Raw genomic sequence first — 15702 nt, forward strand, 5'->3', positions numbered from 1 at the left:
GCAAATGCCCCTTTCACTAGAAATCCCAGGTATTTTCTCATGGCATGGAATATTTAGACTCCACAACTCATGTAGTGAACCCAGGGACCTAGACCAAGTGTGTGTAGTTTAATGTTGTCCTCTTTTTGGAAACAGCATCTTATGTAGTTGTTGAAAGAGGCCTTGAGATAAATTCGTAGCCCAAGATGGACTGGAACTCCCAAGGATCCATCCACCTCAGCCCCCAGATTGCTGGGATTATAGGCATGAGGGACCATGCCAAGCATGTGCACAGAGATTCTTACATAATTTGTGAAATCCCACTACTGGTCTATAGGTAGCTTCTGTGCTTCAGGCTTTAGGAATATGCCTCTCTTTGTTTTGGCTCCCCTTGTTCAGGTGTCCATTTCTATTGTGATAAGCTCCAAGGCCCCAGGCAAGGGAGTGGCTGCCCTTCCTCTGGTGTGTCCTTGAATGATTACAGCCTTGGATGAACAGGGTTCAAATATATTGGATCCTGTGCATTTGAAGAGGAAATGAGTAAAGATTCATGAGTTAATGTGGACATGCCAGGGAATAGAGGGGCCATGATAGAGACAAAACTTCAGGCCATGGGCTGAACGCTGAGGATTCTGTACATCTAGCTTCTTGAATAGTGGGCCTGCTGAGCAATTGTGTGCTCTCAAATGTAATTTGATGGGTTTTGTTTTAATTTATTTTGTTTTTTGCTTTGGTTTTTTACATGGAAGGAACTGTACCATGGTTTGAAGAAGCTGGAGTGTCTTACCTAAGAGAAATTTGCAAAAAGGGACAATTCAGCAGCCAAGAATTTCTCAAATGCCCTTGGCGTTTTAAAAAAAGTGACATAAAGTTGAGTGTGTCATGTCCATGTCTCTTTACAAAAGATTTTACCTCCTATTTGATAGGAATTTCTGTTTCTTTGAAAGGTCAACCTGCACTGAAATAAAGATAATCCCTCCTTTCCACATTCTGCTTGAAACCACATCCTTTGTTAGTTATATTTTCTTACGCAGCAACACTTGGAGATGACTACAGTGAGAGTTTCCCATTGGTGGAATTTCCACGGAGACACATGAAGTAATACTGCACAATTTCAAGTGAAGTGCACTGTCCCTTGACAATGGCAAGTCTGGGCAAATCTCTAGTAACTGAAAATCTTAGAAAGTCTGAAAGTGAGTGAATGAAAATGGGCCTCTCCACATTTGGACAGGGCCTCTCCTGAAGCACACATTTGTGGAAAAAGTAATTATGAGAGACGAATGAACTCCCAAAACGGAATGGAAATTTTCTTGTTTAGGCCTGGAACGCTATGCCCTGGAGCCCTGTGGTTCTAACTGGATGAGCAAAGTGTGAGCAGGGATCAAAGTAAAACACACACCATTTAGGGAACTCGATATTTAACCAGGTGTCCAGAGTAGTGGCAAACTGTACTTGTGTCAATTTGCTCAAATCCTGTCTTCACAAGAAAGTAAATTCCAGCACGACCAGTGACTAGAGGAGGACACATTTCAAAGGACTTGTAAAAAGTCCAACCCTGAACTTAGCCCAACACTGAATTTAGATGAAAAGTACCAGAGTCTATTAGTCTTTCAAGTTTTAATAGGAGAAACTTATAGCATGTAATAGCTGTTACATGAATAACTTCAGAGGTTTTGGAGAGGTCGAAATCACTATGAGTGAGGGCTTCCCTGACACACAAAGTTTAAAATAGGAAAAGAAACAAATTGCAAAACCAATCAACCAATTAAATACAAACACTAAGTCCAAAGGGTTTCACTGGTTTTAAAACCACTTATGGAATGCACAACTATTGATGAGGCTTACTCTGCATTCTGCTTTACTCAGGCCTGGTACATGAGCAACGGTGAAAGCAAAATTCAAAATGTTATGTGAAGTGACCATTTCATTGTTGAAACCATGACCCAATAGACATTTTCTCTTTTGAAACTTCATACATTATCCATATATGTTCTCAAAGGGAAGGAATACACAGGATTTAGGCTGAATTTTTTTTTCAGTATTTTGTGTTCCACCAGATTTATTTGAAGATCTCCTGTCCTGCATCCACTGCCCAATGCAGAAGGCCACACATAGGACAACCCACATGAGAACTTCACTTCTACAGCCTGATTATATCATCATGAGAAGATAATTTTCCTTTCATCATCAAAGATTTTTACATCAGATTAACCAGCTCTCTTGCTTGCCCATATTTTTCCCTGGTTTTTGTACCTTGAAATGGGTGTGCACTCTTCCCAGCCTTGACCTCCATCTTCCCCCATATTTCCAAACATATTCATCTGGGAAACATGTAAAGATCTTATTCGGGGCTTGTTTCATTGTTTTCAAATATCTGCCCTTGAAATTCAACTTCCACCACTGTCTCTCATATCCAAAGCTATGTGCTTGCAGAGGATTTCTGCTGAGAAATTTCACAGAAAGCTCTTATACTGCAGGTGAATGATGCCAGCAAGTCTTGACTGAATAGCTTAGGGAACAGGACTCAGCCAAATGACAGACATGACAAGGGAAAAGCGTATGCTCAAGGATAGGACATGGCAGAGTTCATCTGCCAGGCCCTGGCATATTTAATATCCCATTGAAAGTACATCAATGTGTAGATTGGCAAGCATTTCCATCCACAAATTCTGAGCAGTGAAGCCTTCGGAGATAGTATTGTGGCATACCAGGCCAAGAATATTCATCCTATTTAAATCTTGCCCTACAAGGTCCTCTGTGCCACTGAGGTCTCCATGGCAACGCCCAGCATTGTGACTCAGGTCTCCTACTGCACACTTGTATCCTAGAGCCTAAAGTCCAGCTCACAATGGTGCTCAGCCAATCACAGCCAATTGTGGTTGCCTGGCAACCACAAGCTTGTGGATTTCTGCGAACTGTTTCAGCCCAACTCTGCAGCTTTCCACCTCATACAACCACAGCAATTCCAATCATGCAGTATTTGATTAGACTCTCTATGTTGCCTCAGAATTTTTTTTTACAGTTGTAGTGATCAAGAAAATTTGACATATTTTGAGAAGTGGAGGGAAGTCATTGGAAAACCTTTTGGTATGTCTGAGGTCTATGGGTTCCAAACTTGACTATCCCAGTCTTTTAAATTTTCAAACCTAGAGCCTAAAATCCACCTCACAGGGATGTTCAGCCAATCTCAGCCCAGTGTGGTTGCCTGGCAACCACAAGCCTGTGGATTTCTGTGAACAGTTTCAGCCCAACTCTGCAGCTTTCACCTCATACAACCACAGCCATTCCAATCATGCAGTATTTGATTCACCTCTCTAAGTTGCCTCACAATTTTCTTTGAACTTGTGGTGATCAAGCAAATTTGACATATTTTGACAAGTGGAGGGAAGTAATTGGCTCTGTCTTTAGCTCTGTTTGTGGTATATGGTGTCCAAAGGTGACTAGCACAGTCTATTCAGTTAAAAATCTTAGAAAGCCAAATGTTTCAAGGGAGGAAAGAAAATGCCACAATGATTTGGGTTCTGCCAAGTTTCTGGTGGCTTGGGAAGCAAACCTGCAAACCATACATGCAGTCTCTGCTGGATTACTGCCACCATGGTAGTATCAGTTAGCACTAAAAGCCAGCAACCTGAAGATGAGACCCAAAATGAAAGTGAATCCTTGCAGTGCATGAATATTTGGAGTGCCTGCTTCAACTATCCAGCTTCCTCGGGGTTCACTTGTCTGCAATCGCTATTTCAAGGAGGTCTGCAGCCATTCCAGCATAACCCTGAACACTAAACATGAGGTACTAGCTCAATACCTTATCACCAGCACGTTTTCCCAGAATTCAACTGTAACACGGTGAAAGGGAAACCCTTAGAAAAGGGATGCAAATGCCCCTTTCACTAGAAATCCCAGGTATTTTCTCATGGCATGGAATATTTAGACTCCACAACTCATGTAGTGAACCCAGGGACCTAGACCAAGTGTGTGTAGTTTAATGTTGTCCTCTTTTTGGAAACAGCATCTTATGTAGTTGTTGAAAGAGGCCTTGAGATAAATTCGTAGCCCAACATGGACTGGAACTCCCAAGGATCCATCCACCTCAGCCCCCAGATTGCTGGGATTATAGGCATGAGGGACCATGCCAAGCATGTGCACAGAGATTCTTACATAATTTGTGAAATCCCACTACTGGTCTATAGGTAGCTTCTGTGCTTCAGGCTTTAGGAATATGCCTCTCTTTGTTTTGGCTCCCCTTGTTCAGGTGTCCATTTCTATTGTGATAAGCTCCAAGGCCCCAGGCAAGGGAGTGGCTGCCCTTCCTCTGGTGTGTCCTTGAATGATTACAGCCTTGGATGAACAGGGTTCAAATATATTGGATCCTGTGCATTTGAAGAGGAAATGAGTAAAGATTCATGAGTTAATGTGGACATGCCAGGGAATAGAGGGGCCATGATAGAGACAAAACTTCAGGCCATGGGCTGAACGCTGAGGATTCTGTACATCTAGCTTCTTGAATAGTGGGCCTGCTGAGCAATTGTGTGCTCTCAAATGTAATTTGATGGGTTTTGTTTTAATTTATTTTGTTTTTTGCTTTGGTTTTTTACATGGAAGGAACTGTACCATGGTTTGAAGAAGCTGGAGTGTCTTACCTAAGAGAAATTTGCAAAAAGGGACAATTCAGCAGCCAAGAATTTCTCAAATGCCCTTGGAGTTTTAAAAAAAGTGACATAAAGTTGAGTGTGTCATGTCCATGTCTCTTTACAAAAGATTTTACCTCCTATTTGATAGGAATTACTGTTTCTTTGAAAGTTCAACCTGCACTGAAATAAAGATAATCCCTCCTTTCCTCATTCTGCTTGAAACCACATCCTTTGTTAGTTAAATTTTCTTATGCAGCAACACTTGGAGATGACTACAGCGAGAGTTTCCCATTGGTGGAATTTCCACGGAGACACATGAAGTAATACTGCACAATTTCAAGTGAAGTGCACTGTCCCTTGACAATGGCAAGTCTGGGCAAATCTCTAGTAACTGAAAATCTTAGAAAGTCTGAAAGTGAGTGAATGAAAATGGGCCTCTCCACATTTGGACAGGGCCTCTCCTGAAGCACACATTTGTGGAAAAAGTAATTATGAGAGACGAATGAACTCCCAAAACGGAATGGAAATTTTCTTGTTTAGGCCTGGAATGCTATGGCCTGGAGCCCTGTGGTTCTAACTGGATGAGCAAAGTGTCAGCAGAGATCAAAGTAAAACACACACCATTTAGGGAACTCGATATTTAACTAGGTGTCCAGAGTAGTGGCAAACTGTACTTCTGTCAATTTGCTTAAATCCTATCTTCACAAGAAAGTAAATTCCAGCACGACCAGTGACTAGAGGAGGACACATTTCAAAGGATTGTAAAAAGTCCAACCCTGAACTTAGCCCAACACTGAATTTAGATGAAAAGTAGCAGAGTCTGTTAGTCTTTCAAGTTTTAATAGGAGAAATTTATAGCAAGTAATAGCTGTTACATGAGTAAATTCAGAGCTTTTGGAGAGGTCGAAATCACTATGAGTGAGGGCTTCCCTGACTCACAAAGTTAAAAATAGGAAAACAAACAATTTGCAAACCAATCAACCGATTAAATACAAACACAAAGTCCAAAGGGTTTCACTGGTTTTAAAACCACTTATGGAATGCACAACTATTGATGAGGCTTACTCTGCATTCTGCTTTACTCAGGCCTGGTACACGAGCAACTGTGAAAGCAAAATTCAAAATGTTATGTGAAGTGACCATTTCATTGTTGAAACCATGACCCAATAGACATTTTCTCTTTTGAATCTTCGTACATTATCCATATATGTTCTCAAAGGGAAGGAATACATAGGATTTCGGCTGAATTTTTTTTTCAGTATTTTGTGTTCCACCAGATTTTTTTGAAGATCTCCTGTCCTGCATCCACTGCGCAATGCAGAAGGCCACACATAGGACAACCCACATGAGAACTTCACTTCTACAGCCTGATTATATCACCATGAGAAGATAATTTTCCTTTCATCATCAAAGATTTTTACATCAGATTAACCAGCTCTCTTGCTTGCCCATGTTTTTCCCTGGTTTTTGTACCTTGAAATGGGTGTGCACTCTTCCCAGCCTTGATCTCCATCTTCCCACATATTTCCAAACATATTCATCTGGGAAACATGTAAAGATCTTATTCGGGGCTTGTTTCATTGTTTTCAAATATCTGCCCTTGAAATTCAACTTCCACCACTGTCTCTCATATCCAAAGCTATGTGCTTGCAGAGGATTTCTGCTGAGAAATTTCACAGAAAGCTCTTATACTGCAGGTGAATGATGCCAGCAAGTCTTGACTGAATAGCTTAGGGAACAGGACTCAGCCAAATGACTGACATGACAAGGGAAAAGCGTATGCTCTAGGATAGGACATGGCAGCGGTCATCTGCCAGGCCCTGGCATATTTAATATCCCTTTGAAAGTACATCAATGTGTAGATTGGCAAGCATTTCCATCTACAAATTCTGAGCAGTGAAGCCTTCAGAGAGAATATTGTGGCATACCAGGCCAAGAATATTCATCCTATTTAAATCTTGCCCTACAAGGTCCTCTGTGCCACTGAGGTCTCCATGGCAACGCCCAGCATTGTGACTCAGGTCTCCTACTGCACACTTGTATCCTAGAGCCTAAAGTCCAGCTCACAATGATGCTCAGCCAATCACAGCCCATTGTGGTTGCCTGGCAACCACAAGCTTGTGGATTTCTGTGAACTGTTTCAGCCCAACTCTGCAGCTTTCCACCTCATACAACCACAGCCATTCCAATCATGCAGTATTTGATTAGCCTCTCTATGTTGCCTCAGAATTTTTTTCTACAGTTGTAGTGATCAAGAAAATTTGACATATTTTGAGAAGTGGAGGGAAGTAATTGGAAAACCTTTTGGTATGTCTGAGGTCTATGGGTTCCAAACTTGACTATCCCAGTCTTTTAAATTTTCAAACCTAGAGCCTAAAATCCACCTCACAGGGATGTTCAGCCAATCTCAGCCCAGTGTGGTTGCCTGGCAACCACAAGCCTGTGGATTTCTGTGAACAGTTTCAGCCCAACTCTGCAGCTTTCCACCTCATACAACCACAGCCATTCCAATCATGCAGTATTTGATTAACCTCTCTAAGTTGCCTCAGAATTTTCTTTGAACTTGTGGTTATCAAGCAAATTTGACATATTTTGACAAGTGGAGGGAAGTAATTGGCTCTGTCTTTAGCTCTGTTTGTGGTATATGGGGTCCAAAGTTGACTAGCCCAGTCTATTCAGTTATCAAACGTAGAAAGCCAAATGTTTCAAGGGAGCAAAGAAAATGCCACAATGATTTGGGTTCTGCCAAGTTTCTGGTGGCTTGGGAAGCAAACCTGCAAACCATACATGCAGTCTCTGCTGGATTACTGCCACCATGGTAGTATCAGTTAGCACTAAAAGCCAGCAACCAGAAGATGAGACCCAAAATGAAAGTGAATCCTTGCAGTGCATGAATATTTGGAGTGCCTGCTTCAACTATCCAGCTTCCTCGGGGTTCACTTGTCTGCAATCGCTATTTCAAGGAGGTCTGCCGCCATTCCAGCATAACCCTGAACACTAAACATGAGGTACTAGCTCAATACCTTATCACCAGCAGGTTTTCCCAGAATTCAACTGTAACATGGTGAAAGGGAAACCCTTACAAAAGGGATGCAAATGCCCCTTTCACCAGAAATCCCAGGTATTTTCTCATGGCATGGAATATTTAGACTCCACAACTCATGTAGTGAACCCAGGGACCTAGACCAAGTGTGTCTAGTTTAATGTTGTCCTCTTTTTGGAAACAGCATCTTATGTAGTTGTTGAAAGAGGCCTTGAGATCAATTCGTAGCCCAAGATAGACTGGAACTCCCAAGGATCCATCCACCTCAGCCCCCAGATTGCTGGGATTATAGGCATGAGGGACAATGCCAAGCATGTGCACAGAGATTCTTACATAATTTGTGAAATCCCACTACTGGTCTATAGGTAGCTTCTGTGCTTCAGGCTTTAGGAATATGCCTCTCTTTGTTTTGGCTCCCCTTGTTCAGGTGTCCATTTCTATTGTGATAAGCTCCAAGGCCCCAGGCAAGGGAGTGGCTGACCTTCCTCTGGTGTGTCCTTGGATGATTACAGCCTTGGATGAACAGGGTTCAAATATATTGGATCCTGTGCGTTTGAAGAGGAAATGAGTAAAGATTCATGAGTTAATGTGGACATGCCAGGGAATTGAGGGGCCATGATAGAGACAAAACTTCAGGCCATGGGCTGAAGGCTGAGGATTCTGTACCTCTAGCTTCTTGAATAGTGGGCCTGCTGAGCAATTGTGTGCTCTCAAATGTAATTTGATGGGTTTTGTTTTAATTTATTTTCTTTTTTGCTTTGGTTTTTTACATGGAAGGAACTGTACCATGGTTTGAAGAAGCTGGAGTGTCTTACCTAAGAGAAATTTGCAAAAAGGGACAATTCAGCAGCCAAGAATTTCTCAAATGCCCTTGGCGTTTTAAAAAAAGTGACATAAAGTTGAGTGGGTCATGTCCATGTCTCTTTACAAAAGATTTTACCTCCTATTTTATAGGAATTACTGTTTCTTTGAAAGGTCAACCTGCACTGAAATAAAGATAATCCCTCCTTTCCTCATTCTGCTTGAAACCACATCCTTTCTTAGTTATATTTTCTTACGCAGCAACACTTGGAGATGACTACAGCGAGAGTTTCCCATTGGTGGAATTTCCACGGAGACACATGAAGTAATACTGCACAATTTCAAGTGAAGTGCACTGTCCCTTGACAATGGCAAGTCTGGGCAAATCTCTAGTAACTGAAAATCTTAGAAAGTCTGAAAGTGAGTGAATGAAAATGGGCCTCTCCACATTTGGACAGGGCCTCTCCTGAAGCACACATTTGTGGAAAAAGTAATTATGAGAGACGAATGAACTCCCAAAACGGAATGGAAATTTTCTTGTTTAGGCCTGGAACGCTATGGCCTGGAGCCCTGTGGTTCTAACTGGATGAGCAACGTGTCAGCAGAGATCAAAGTAAAACACACACCATTTAGGGAACTCGATATTTAACCAGGTGTCCATAGTAGTGGCAAACTGTACTTGTGTCAATTTGCTCAAATCCTGTCTTCACAAGAAAGTAAATTCCAGCACGACCAGTGACTAGAGGAGGACACATTTCAAAGGACTTGTAAAAAGTCCATCCCTGAACTTAGCCCAACACTGAATTTAGATGAAAAGTAGCAGAGTCTGTTAGTCTTTCAAGTTTTAATAGGAGAAACTTATAGCATGTAATAGCTGTTACATGAATAACTTCAGAGCTTTTGGAGAGGTCGAAATCACTATGAGTGAGGGCTTCCCTGACTCACAAAGTTAAAAATAGGAAAACAAACAATTTGCAAAACCAATCAACCGATTAAATACAAACACTAAGTCCAAAGTTTTTCACTGGTTTTAAAACCACTTATGGAATGCACAACTATTGATGAGGCTTACTCTGCATTCTGCTTTACTCAGGCCTGGTACATGAGCAACTGTGAAAGCAAAATTCAAAATGTTATGTGAAGTGACCATTTCATTGTTGAAACCATGACCCAATAGACATTTTCTCTTTTGAATCTTCGTACATTATCCATATATGTTCTCAAAGGGAAGGAATACACAGGATTTAGGCTGAATTTTTTTTTCAGTATTTTGTGTTCCACCAGATTTATTTGAAGATCTCCTGTCCTGCATCCACTGCGCAATGCAGAAGGCCACATATAGGACAACCCACATGAGAACTTCACTTCTACAGCCTGATTATATCACCATGAGAAGATAATTTTCCTTTCATCATCAAAGATTTTTACATCAGATTAACCAGCTCTCTTGCTTGCCCATGTTTTTCCCTGGTTTTTGTACCTTGAAATGGGTGTGCACTCTTCCCAGCCTTGATCTCCATCTTCCCACATATTTCCAAACATATTCATCTGGGAAACATGTAAAGATCTTATTCGGGGCTTGTTTCATTGTTTTCAAATATCTGCCCTTGAAATTCAACTTCCACCACTGTCTCTCATATCCAAAGCTATGTGCTTGCAGAGGATTTCTGCTGAGAAATTTCACAGAAAGCTCTTATACTGCAGGTGAATGACGCCAGCAAGTCTTGACTGAATAGCTTAGGGAACAGGACTCAGCCAAATGACTGACATGACAAGGGAAAAGCGTATGCTCAAGGATAGGACATGGCAGAGGTCATCTGCCAGGCCCTGGCATATTTAATAATCCATTGAAAGTACATCAATGTGTAGATTGGCAAGCATTTCCATCCACAAATTCTGAGCAGTGAAGCCTTCAGAGAGAATATTGTGGCATACCAGGCCAAGAATATTCATCCTATTTAAATCTTGCCCTACAAGGTCCTCTGTGCCACTGAGGTCTCCATGGCAACGCCCAGCATTGTGACTCAGGTCTCCTACTGCACACTTGTATCCTAGAGCCTAAAGTCCAGCTCACAATGGTGCTCAGCCAATCACAGCCCATTGTGGTTGCCTGGCAACCACAAGCTTGTGGATTTCTGTGAACTGTTTCAGCCCAACTCTGCAGCTTTCCACCTCATACAACCACAGCCATTCCAATCATGCAGTATTTGATTAGCCTCTCTATGTTGCCTCAGAATTTTTTTCTACAGTTGTAGTGATCAAGAAAATTTGACATATTTTGAGAAGTGGAGGGAAGTAATTGGAAAACGTTTTGATATGTCTGAGGTCTATGGGTTCCAAACTTGACTATCCCAGTCTTTTAAATTTTCAAACCTAGAGCCTAAAATCCACCTCACAGGGATGTTCAGCCAATCTCAGCCCAGTGTGGTTGCCTGGCAACCACAAGCCTGTGGATTTCTGTGAACAGTTTCAGCCCAACTCTGCAGCTTTCCACCTCATACAACCACAGCCATTCCAATCATGCAGTATTTGATTCACCTCTCTAAGTTGCCTCAGAATTTTCTTTGAACTTGTGGTTATCAAGCAAATTTGACATATTTTGACAAGTGGAGTGAAGTAATTGGCTCTGTCTTTAGCTCTGTTTGTGGTATATGGGGTCCAAAGGTGACTAGCCCAGTCTATTCAGTTATCAAACGTAGAAAGCCAAATGTTTCAAGGGAGGAAAGAAAATGCCACAATGATTTGGGTTCTGCCAAGTTTCTGGTGGCTTGGGAAGCAAACCTGCAAACCATACATGCAGTCTCTGCTGGATTACTGCCACCATGGTAGTATCAGTTAGCACTAAAAGCCAGCAACCAGAAGATGAGACCCAAAATGAAAGTGAATCCTTGCAGTGCATGAATATTTGGAGTGCCTGCTTCAACTATCCAGCTTCCTCGGGGTTCACTTGTCTGCAATCGCTATTTCAAGGAGGTCTGCAGCCATTCCAGCATAACCCTGAACACTAAACATGAGGTACTAGCTCAATACCTTATCACCAGCAGGTTTTCCCAGAATTCAACTGTAACATGGTGAAAGGGAAACCCTTACAAAAGGGATGCAAATGCCCCTTTCACCAGAAATCCCAGGTATTTTCTCATGGCATGGAATATTTAGACTCCACAACTCATGTAGTGAACCCAGGGACCTAGACCAAGTGTGTCTAGTTTAATGTTGTCCTCTTTTTGGAAACAGCATCTTATGTAGTTGTTGAAAGAGGCCTTGAGATCAATTCGTAGCCCAAGATGGACAGGAACTCCCAAGGATCCATCCACCTCAGCCCCCAGATTGCTGGGATTATAGGCATGAGGGACCATGCCAAGCATGTGCACAGAGATTCTTACATAATTTGTGAAATCCCACTACTGGTCTATAGGTAGCTTCTGTGCTTCAGGTTTAGGAATATGCCTCTCTTTGTTTTGGCTCCCCTTGTTCAGGTGTCCATTTCTATTGTGATAAGCTCCAAGGCCCCAGGCAAGGGAGTGGCTGACCTTCCTCTGGTGTGTCCTTGGATGATTACAGCCTTGGATGAACAGGGTTCAAATATATTGGATACTGTGCGTTTGAAGAGGAAATGAGTAAAGATTCATGAGTTAATGTGGACATGCCAGGGAATTGAGGGGCCATGATAGAGACAAAACTTCAGGCCATGGGCTGAAGGCTGAGGATTCTGTACCTCTAGCTTCTTGAATAGTGGGCCTGCTGAGCAATTGTGTGCTCTCAAATGTAATTTGATGGGTTTTGTTTTAATTTATTTTCTTTTTTGCTTTGGTTTTTTACATGGAAGGAACTGTACCATGGTTTGAAGAAGCTGGAGTGTCTTACCTAAGAGAAATTTGCAAAAAGGGACAATTCAGCAGCCAAGAATTTCTCAAATGCCCTTGGCGTTTTAAAAAAAGTGACATAAAGTTGAGTGGGTCATGTCCATGTCTCTTTACAAAAGATTTTACCTCCTATTTGATAGGAATTACTGTTTCTTTGAAAGGTCAACCTGCACTGAAATAAAGATAATCCCTCCTTTCCTCATTCTGCTTGAAACCACATCCTTTCTTAGTTATATTTTCTTACGCAGCAACACTTGGAGATGACTACAGCGAGAGTTTCCCATTGGTGGAATTTCCACGGAGACACATGAAGTAATACTGCACAATTTCAAGTGAAGTGCACTGTCCCTTGACAATGGCAAGTCTGGGCAAATCTCTAGTAACTGAAAATCTTAGAGTCTGAAAGTGAGTGAATGAAAATGGGCCTCTCCACATTTGGACAGGGCCTCTCCTGAAGCACACATTTGTGGAAAAAGTAATTATGAGAGACGAATGAACTCCCAAAACGGAATGGAAATTTTCTTGTTTAGGCCTGGAACGCTATGGCCTGGAGCCCTGTGGTTCTAACTGGATGAGCAACGTGTCAGCAGAGATCAAAGTAAAACACACACCATTTAGGGAACTCGATATTTAACCAGGTGTCCATAGTAGTGGCAAACTGTACTTGTGTCAATTTGGTCAAATCCTGTCTTCACAAGAAAGTAAATTCCAGCACGACCAGTGACTAGAGGAGGACACATTTCAAAGGACTTGTAAAAAGTCCATCCCTGAACTTAGCCCAACACTGAATTTAGATGAAAAGTAGCAGAGTCTGTTAGTCTTTCAAGTTTTAATAGGAGAAACTTATAGCATGTAATAGCTGTTACATGAATAACTTCAGAGCTTTTGGAGAGGTCGAAATCACTATGAGTGAGGGCTTCCCTGACTCACAAAGTTAAAAATAGGAAAACAAACAATTTGCAAAACCAATCAACCAATTAAATACAAACACTAAGTCCAAAGGGTTTAACTGGTTTTAAAACCACTTATGTAATGCACAACTATTGATGAGGCTTACTCTGCAATCTGCTTTACTCAGGCCTGGTACATGAGCAAAGGTGAAAGCAAAATTCAAAATGTTATGTGAAGTGACCATTTCATTGTTGAAACCATGACCCAATAGACATTTTCTCTTTTGAAACTTCATATATTATCCATATATGTTCTCAAAGCGAAGGAATACACAGGATTTAGGCTGAATTTTTTTTTTCAGTATTTTGTGTTCCACCAGATTTATTTGAAGATCTCCTGTCCTGCATCCACTGCCCAATGCAGAAGGCCACACATAGGACAACCCACATGAGAACTTCACTTCTACAGCCTGATTATATCATCATGAGAAGATAATTTTCCTTTCATCATCAAAGATTTTTACATCAGATTAACCAGCTCTCTTGCTTGCCCATGTTTTTCCCTGGTTTTTGTACCTTGAAATGGGTGTGCACACTTCCCAGCCTTGATCTCCATCTTCCCCCATATTTCCAAACATATTCATCTGGGAAACATGTAAAGATCTTATTCGGGGCTTGTTTCATTGTTTTCAAATATCTGCCCTTGAAATTCAACTTCCACCACTGTCTCTCATATCCAAAGCTATGTGCTTGCAGAGGATTTCTGCTGAGAAATTTCACAGAAAGCTCTTATACTGCAGGTGAATGATGCCAGCAAGTCTTGACTGAATAGCTTAGGGAACAGGACTCAGCCAAATGACTGACATGACAAGGGAAAAGCGTATGCTCAAGGATAGGCCATGGCAGAGGTCATCTGCCAGGCCCTGGCATATTTAATAATCCATTGAAAGTACATCAATGTGTAGATTGGCAAGCATTTCCATCCACAAATTCTGAGCAGTGAAGCCTTCAGAGAGAATATTGTGGCATACCAGGCCAAGAATATTCATCCTATTTAAATCTTGCCCTACAAGGTCCTCTGTGCCACTGAGGTCTCCATGGCAACGCCCAGCATTGTGACTCAGGTCTCCTACTGCACACTTGTATCCTAGAGCCTAAAGTCCAGCTCACAATGGTGCTCAGCCAATCACAGCCCATTGTGGTTGCCTGGCAACCACAAGCTTGTGGATTTCTGTGAACTGTTTCAGCCCAACTCTGCAGCTTTCCACCTCATACAACCACAGCCATTCCAATCATGCAGTATTTGATTAGCCTCTCTATGTTGCCTCAGAATTTTTTTCTACAGTTGTAGTGATCAAGAAAATTTGACATATTTTGAGAAGTGGAGGGAAGTCATTGGAAAACCTTTTGGTATGTCTGAGGTCTATGGGTTCCAAAATTGACTATCCCAGTCTTTTAAATTTTCAAACCTAGAGCCTAAAATCCACCTCACAGGGATGTTCAGCCAATCTCAGCCCAGTGTGGTTGCCTGGCAACCACAAGCCTGTGGATTTCTGTGAACAGTTTCAGCCCAACTCTGCAGCTTTCCACCTCATACAACCACAGCCATTCCAATCATGCAGTATTTGATTCACCTCTCTAAGTTGCCTCAGAATTTTCTTTGAACTTGTGGTGATCAAGCAAATTTGACATATTTTGACAAGTGGAGGGAAGTAATTGGCTCTGTCTTTAGCTCTGTTTGTGGTATATGGGGTCCAAAGGTGACTAGCCCAGTCTATTCAGTTATCAAACGTAGAAAGCCAAATGTTTCAAGGGAGGAAAGAAAATGCCACAATGATTTGGGTTCTGCCAAGTTTCTGGTGGCTTGGGAAGCAAACCTGCAAACCATACATGCAGTCTCTGCTGGATTACTGCCACCATGGTAGTATCAGTTAGCACTAAAAGCCAGCAACCAGAAGATGAGACCCAAAATGAAAGTGAATCCTTGCAGTGCATGAATATTTGGAGTGCCTGCTTCAACTATCCAGCTTCCTCGGGGTTCACTTGTCTGCAATTGCTATTTCAAGGAGGTCTGCAGCCATTCCAGCATAACCCTGAACACTAAACATGAGGTACTAGCTCAATACCTTATCACCAGCAGGTTTTCCCAGAATTCAACTGTAACATGGTGAAAGGGAAACCCTTACAAAAGGGATGCAAATGCCCCTTTCACCAGAAATCCCAGGTATTTTCTCATGGCATGGAATATTTAGACTCCACAACTCATGTAGTGAACCCAGGGACCTAGACCAAGTGTGTCTAGTTTAATGTTGTCCTCTTTTTGGAAACAGCATCTTATGTAGTTGTTGAAAGAGGCCTTGAGATCAATTCGTAGCCCAAGATGGACTGGAACTCCCAAGGATCCATCCACCTCAGCCCCCAGATTGCTGGGATTATAGGCATGAGGGACCATGCCAAGCATGTGCACAGAGATTCTTACATAATTTGTGAAATCCCAC

This window comes from Cavia porcellus, unplaced genomic scaffold, assembly GCF_034190915.1.
Source record: "Cavia porcellus strain 051 isolate PalLab524CR breed Dunkin Hartley unplaced genomic scaffold, mCavPor4.1 scaffold_60, whole genome shotgun sequence".
Taxonomy (NCBI): Eukaryota; Metazoa; Chordata; class Mammalia; order Rodentia; family Caviidae; genus Cavia; species Cavia porcellus.